The 7,500-nt window shown below is 40.3% G+C and overlaps 1 protein-coding gene across 4 annotated transcripts in view; it reads right to left on the bottom strand.

Annotated features, from left to right (window-relative positions):
* The window catches only part of LOC135103834 (GS homeobox 1-like), a 133,660-nt gene that overhangs the window by 115,083 nt on the left and 11,077 nt on the right, over positions 1–7,500 (bottom strand). For all 4 annotated transcript variants that reach the window (XR_010270211.1, XR_010270210.1, XM_064010650.1 and 1 more), the window contains exon 2: positions 4,918–5,016. The gene's annotated coding sequence lies outside the window, so the exon portion shown is untranslated. The remainder of the gene's footprint in view (positions 1–4,917; positions 5,017–7,500) is intronic.

Consider the following 7,500-nt stretch of genomic DNA (forward strand, 5'->3'; position numbering starts at 1 on the left):
CCCCCCACCACCGCCACCACCACCACCACCACCACCACTAGCTATGTACAGCTCGTCCTCCTCCTCCTCCTCCTCCTCCTCCTCCTCCTCGTTTTCTATGTTTTCTAAGAGGGTCGGCAGGTTCACGCAGCAGTGATGTATGGGTGTAAATAGTGTGTGTTCAACTATCGGTCTTCCTTACTATCAATAACATCACCATCCTCTCTAATTGCCTCATCACTCACCCCGTCCCTCTCTCCCCCCCCCTCCCACCCCAATTCCCTCTCCCTCCCCCTCTCTCTCTCTCTCTCTCTCTCTCCTTACAAATTGGTCAATATTTACCGACCGACTCTCTAATCGTCAACAAACACTATAACATAATCTTATCCATTGCTTCTGAAGAGGAAGAGGAAGGAGGGGAAGGAGGGGTGAAGGGAGGGAAGGGTGACGAGTGCATAGAAGTAATGGTGAGTGAGATAGAGAGATAAAGAAAGGTTATTGAAAGGGAATATGTTAAAATGAGTTAGGTGTTGTGAGGAGTGGTAGAGAAAGGGAGGGGAATGGTGAGGAAGAGAAGAGAGAGAAGGGAAGAGAAATAAAAAAAAAAGAAGGGGAAAGAAAGAAACGTTAAGAATGAGTAAGCAGAGATGGAAAAGGAAACGAATGGAATATAAAGAGAAATGGAAGTGAAGGGAATGAAAGAGAAGAGAATGAAAGGGGAGAGGAGAGAAAGGAAATTAATGGGAAGGGAAGGACAATAAGAGTGTGTGTAGGAGAGAAGAAAGAGTTAAAGGGGAGAGGAATGGCTACGTAATGTCGTAGCTTAGTGAAAGGGAGAAAGAAAGGGAGGAAGGGAGGGAGAGAAGGAAAGAAAGAAAGGAAGGAGAGAATGGAAGAAAGGTGGGAGAAAAGAAGACAAGAAGGAAGCAAAGAATGAATAAAAAAATAAGGGAGGAATGAAGATGGGGAGGAAATAAGAACGAAAAGAAAGAAAAAAAAAAAAAAAAAAAGGAAATAAGGAAGAAAGGGAGGAAAAAAAAGGATTAAAAAAAAAAATAAACTATAAAGTAACTCAAGGTATGCGAAAAGAGAAAGGATAACAACAACAATTTGAGGGTAAGGAACGGTCAGAGCCTGTGAGGAAGTAACCGCGGGCAAACAGTGACAGGAAGGCTGGCTGGCTGGCTGACTGACGGACTGACTGGATAAACACAGAGATGATTACAGGCTGGCTGGCTGGCTGGCTGGCGGACTGACTCGATAAATAAACAGCTAGGTCTATGAATCTCAAGACGCAGGGAATGAAGGACAAATAGTAATAACGTCAGGCATGATAAATAGAGTAGGAAAGGAGTATTTGCTTGTGACGTGGGAAATGTATAAGTTAGTGTCTTAATAGATATTCCTGATTAACAGTCACAAAATGATATCTGTCAAAGTATGATCTAATTCAGCAGTCTGTTAGAGAGTTATTCCATAAAAAAAAAAAAAAAAAAAGACTTGTAACGCGGCCGGCCTCTGAAACCCACATTAATCTATTGCTAGCTATTCCTTGTTTCGCCTTCCCTTCACCGCGCCTACCTATATTGGCCGCGGTATAAAACAGAAAACGAAAGAAACAAGAAAATATATTAAGATGCTACAAAGATATGGAATGATGTAAATTGGCGCTATTTTTTTCTTTTTTCTTTTCTCTTCTTCCTTTCGTTTTCTGTTTTATACGAGTATTGGTCGCGGTATAAAACGGAAAACGAAAGAAACAAGAAAATATATTAAGATGCTACAAATACATGAAATAATGTAAGTTAGCATTTTTTTTTTCTCTCTCTCTCTTTATGCGAGTAGGGTCCTTCACCTCTCACCATATACTCGTCACAATGAAGACAGACAGACTGATAAAAAAAAAAAAAGATTACGATACTAGAAAGACAAAGGAAAATTGACAATATTTTCTTTTCTCCTTTGCTTACGTGTGAAGTGTTCTGGATAAGGGAGACAAATGCTGGGAAGGAAAGAGTTCACTGGATGTCTTTAACCCTTTCACTGAGATATGCAACAATGTATGAAATCTTCACAAGCACCTAGAAGAAAGGAAAGGATGAAAAAGAAAAAAAAAAAACAGTTTGCAATTTTTAGTCAGTGTAATGTTTGGAGGTGGCAGTAGAAGGAGTGGAAGTGTCCCGGAGTGGTTAATGATTAATGGACAAAAGGTATCAAATGTCAGTGAAAGGGTTAAGAGCGACAGTCTGAAACCAAACCCAAAAATTGTCTTGTAAAGTGTTTTGATGAAAAGTGAATACAGAAGCAGGCAGGAAGTTGCACAGCTTACCAGTAACATGAAAGATTGAGAATACTGGTTAACTCTTGCCTGATGAAACCTTACTAATAGCGTAAACCATAAAACATAAATTACAATGCAGGAAGAATATGAACTAACGAAGGCTGAATGAAAGGCTTAGATATTCTACAGCGAGAATGAGGAAGAAGGAGGGAAAAAAAAAAAAAAAACATAAACATCAGGGAAAAGGTGACTGTGATAACGTAAAACGAATAACGAAACGCAAACAAGAAAGGAGGAATGAAGTAGAAAGCAAATAACAAGGATAAATGCCACACAAAGGTAGTATTAGTATGTAAAACGAGGGATAATGAAGCATAACATAATAAAAGCACAAAATGAATAGCTAATTACGATAAACGCTACAGCAAGTGATATTAATGCAATGAAGGTACATGAATTATTGAAATGGAGGAGAACTGATTGAGACAAGGGATGAGGTGAGACAGAGGGAGGGAGGGAGAGGGGGGGAGGGAAGGTGGAGCACTGAGGGGAGAGAGGGGAGAGTGTAATGGAAGTGTAGCAGAGACTGTAAAGAAGCTGTAATGTCATTTGCTGCACTTTATTGGTAGAACAGCTGCAGCACGGGTGGGGAGAGAGAGAGAGAGAGAGAGAGAGAGAGAGAGAGAGAGAGAGAGAGAGAGAGAGAGAGAGAGAGAGAGAGAGAGAGAGAGAGAGAGAGAGAGAGAGAGAGAGAGAGAGAGAGAGAGAAATGACACAAATGAATAAATAAATAAATAAATAAAAAGTATAGGAGGAGGAGGAGGCGAAAGATGAGGAAGAGGAAGAAGGGGAAGAGAAAAGAGGAAGAAGAGAAAAAGGATGAGGATGAGACATAGAACGAATAAGAAGAAGAAAAAAAAGGATGAAGAGGAAAAGAAGGAGGAAGAGGAGGAAGAGGAGGGGGGATACAAAAATTTAATAACCTAATCAGGTGACATTCAGTGCACACGATAAGGGAAGCGACACCTGGCGGCCGCAAAGGTGTGCTAATGAGGCGTGCTGCTGTGCGTACGGCTGACAGGTACTGGCTGATTAGGTGTGGGGGGGGGGGTAGAATACAGATGTCATGAGCGAATATGATAGAAAAAATAGAATATAAATACTGTATACTGTAGATAGATAGACAGACAGACAGCTAGATAGATAAACACTGATAGATATATAGACAGAGATAGATAAATAGATGAAAGTTACTAGATAAGCAATAAATAAATATACTCCAGTTTCATGTACCAGAGGAGGAGGAGGAGGAGGAGGAGGAGGAGGAGGAGGAGGAGGAGGAAGAGGAAGAGGAAGAGTAGTAAGAGGAGGAGGAAATGCAGATGTCATGAACGAATACAAAAAAATAAATAAATAAATAAAGATAACAATATAGACAGACAGACAGACAAACAGATAAATAAAACAGATAGACAGGTAAATGAAGAAATGCGTTACTAAATAAACGATAAGGCTTCACCCAGCACACTCAGGCAGGTGTGAACAGGTGTGCATGCTGACACAGGTAACAATTTGCACCGGCGATCATTAAAGTGAAGGGAACATAAACTACGAGAATTACATACGTGGCAGGTAAGAAGAATAATTAGGAGTGCATGAGACACACACACACCTGCGAAATGTTGCCGGCGAGGGTAAGAAAACATGAATAAGAAATTACTGACAGAATGAATAAAACAATAAAACGAGAAAAAAAAAATGGTGATAAATGAAACAGAACAAGATGAATGGCGGCAATAGAGACGCACTAATGAATAAAATAGAGGTTGTTAAGTGAATATCTTTCTGTATAATTAACAACTGCTGCTTGAAATAATGTGTACATAACAATACATACATTATAGCCACTGTGTAAACGGAAAGGATACGTAGCACACACAACACCAATACGAACGAAATATTCACCTTCACTATCATCGCTATCATAATAATAATCATCAACAGCCTCTATGACATAAAGGCATAAAAAAAAAATAAAAAAAAGGGAAGGTGCAAGAAGTCATCAGGCCTACACGTGGCAGTCCCTGTATAAAACATGCCTACTTTTTTTTTTTTTTTTTTTTTTTTCCTCACCTACTCGTAACATCCTCATCTCTAAACTTGTCAAATTTTTTAAGTGTCTAATCCTTACTTTATCTCCTTTTCCAAGTGATAAAACTCTGACGGCAAAATGAAATAAGTTGACAGCCAGTTCGTCAATACTGGTCTTCTTTAAACTTATGTAATCTTCTTTTAACTTGTGTAGATATCTCTTAACTTTCTAATCTGATTTTTTTTTCTTACAGTACTGATAAAGCACTGATAAAATAATTTCACGGCAAACACGCCAATATTAATTTTCTTTTAACTCGTCAAAACTTATTCTAACAATGCAATCCTTATCTTACCTCCGTTTACAATACTGATAAAACACTAACAAGATAACTTCACACCGAACACACCATTACTAACCTTCTATTAACTTATCTAAACTTACCAACTTCCACGAACTTTTTAAAAATCTCTAATCTTCATTTTATCTTTTACAACACTGACAAAACCCAGACTACACAGCTTCACCTACCGCGCCAATATTAATCAAGCGAAGAGTGACTTACCTCAGGCCAGGTGTAAGGCGATTGGCAGGTCAACTCTCACACCTTTGTTCCGACAGGTAATGCACAGATGAGGTGGCCAGGAGACTTCTGGGCGTGACGCTGGAAAGGTGAGGAAAGAAAGGTGTCAAATGCTGATATCGTTGACAATTAGGTACCAATGGGAAGAAGAGGAGGAGGAGGAGGAGAAAAAAGCAGCAGCAGCAGCAGATGAGGCAGTGTTATTATAGTTTAAGTTATTCCTGCACTGTATCGTTAGTCACACGGCGGAGGACAACACACACGCACACACACACACACACACATCACACACACACATCACACACACAATCACACACAGGGACTCGTGACGCCACGCCCTGTACGTAATATTAAATGAGACAACATAACTACGTAAGTGACCACATAAATAATAGAAATAACAATAGCATTATTAATAATACCAGTAATAATAATAATGATAATAATAATAGTAATAATAATAATGATAATGATAATAGTAATAATAATAATAATAATAATAATAATAATAATAATAATAATAATAATAACAATAAAACGTGTACGTTCTCATGAAAGTCACAGAATAAAGTGAAAAAATAAATCATTATTCTCTCTCTCTCTCTCTCTCTCTCTCTCTCCTTACATATATATGTCATCCTTCTTAATGCTTACCACCACCACCACCACCACTACTACTACAACTACTACAACTACAACTACTACTACTGCAACTACCACCATCACCACTACCAGCACCACCACCTCCGATGCACGTGCGGCAGCCATGACATTTGCATAAAATATCTATTACCGCGTCGTGCGAATATTATTGGCCGGGCAGCTGCGTAGAGAGAGTGAGCGAGTGGTCACGGTGATGAGGCGCAGGCGTGAGGGATGGTGGTGGTAGTGGTGGTATTGTAGAGGAGGAGGAGGAGGAGGAGGAGGAGGAGGAGGAGGAGGAGGAGGAGGAGAAAAGGATTACATACATTAAGCAAACAACAATGGAGATTTATGAAGAGGAGGAGGAGGAGGAGGAGGAGGAGGAGGAGGAAGAGGAGGAGGAAGAAGAAGAAGAAGAGGAAGAGGAAGAGGAGGAGGAGGAGGAAGAGAAAAGGATTATATACATTAAGAAAACAACAATGGAGATTTATGAAAAGGAGGAGGAGGAGGAGGAGGAGGAGGAGGAGGAGGAGGCGGAGGAGAAGGAAAAAGAAGAACAACAAGAAGGACAAGAATAAGAAAACAAAAACACGAAGAACAACAAGAACAAGAACAAGTAGTAGAACACCACCACCACCACCACCACCACCACTAAGAGTAAAATGGAACTTTCTCTTTTAACATTGGATAATAAACAAGCATCACGGTGCATACATATACATAACATTCATACATAAACATTCACCCTGCAGCTTGTATAAATTCAACACCACTATTAATATTTCTTTCCCTTGCTCCTCTTCATCCTCCTTTCTCTTTATTTTTTTTCCCCCTGCGTCTGCTTCTTATCTTATATCAATTGCAGTGGCTCTTTAAATCATTTCCAGTATTTAGTTTAGAAGTATAATTGTGTCTCATTTACTCTTAATAAATGGAAATTGATCTCTTTCACTCTCCTTCTCCTCGTCTTCTTCCTCCTTGCCTCCTTCATCCCACCTTTCCATCTACCGGTCTATTTTCACAGCAACAGTCATTATCCCCAGTATAGTCAGAGTTCTCAGACAGGATCGTTATTATACGGTTGAAAAAAAAAAATCAATTAATTATTTGCTATCATCGTCCATAACTTCTCCTCGTTCTCCTTTTACACGTTCTTCTCCTCCTCATCATCATACATATCTATATTACTGATAGCGCTGTGCCTGTATGTCTGTCTGTCTGTCTGTATGTCTGTCTGTGTGTGTCCTTCATTTTTTTCGCACCAATAAGGACAAACGTGGCTATAAACTAAACACCACCCAAGTCGAGCCATCAACATCTCACACTGAAAAATATAAGACTTGTAAAATTTTCTCTCTATCAGAAGTTATCAGCAAAACGGAACAATTCAAGAGGCAGGGAAGGTGGATTTCCTCCCTGCGATGTTCCTTCCTTGCCCCAAAACTGTTTCGTGTGTGTACTGTTACGTGAGCGGCGCAATCTGTTACTTTTCTTGAAGACACCAGTAGTAATGTTGCATACGGGTGTCTGGTATTAAGGTATTAAGTAGTCATTTATTCCTATTTCATGGAGAGAGAGAGAGAGAGAGAGAGAGAGAGAGAGAGAGAGAGAGAGAGAGAGAGAAAAGGGGGGAGGGGACGAGGAGCTGCATCACCCACAATTCTTTCCAACGCACAATTCACCAACACTTCAGAAACAAGACGCGAATTAGTAAAGCCAGTGATCACGCGCCCCGCAATACCAGGTACGCACCCCTGCAGCCCGGCACGGTACAGGCCACCACGCTCCCGCCGCTGGTAACGAGACCACAATGGCACATCAGAAAGAGAGAGGGGCATTATTACCGCCCTGCCCCCATTAGTACGACCACTAGTTACGCTGCTACGGATCCTTATAAAATACAGGGTTTAGAATACCACCCCC

This window comes from Scylla paramamosain, chromosome 9 (genome assembly GCF_035594125.1).
Source record: "Scylla paramamosain isolate STU-SP2022 chromosome 9, ASM3559412v1, whole genome shotgun sequence".
In the NCBI taxonomy this organism is placed as follows: domain Eukaryota; kingdom Metazoa; phylum Arthropoda; class Malacostraca; order Decapoda; family Portunidae; genus Scylla; species Scylla paramamosain.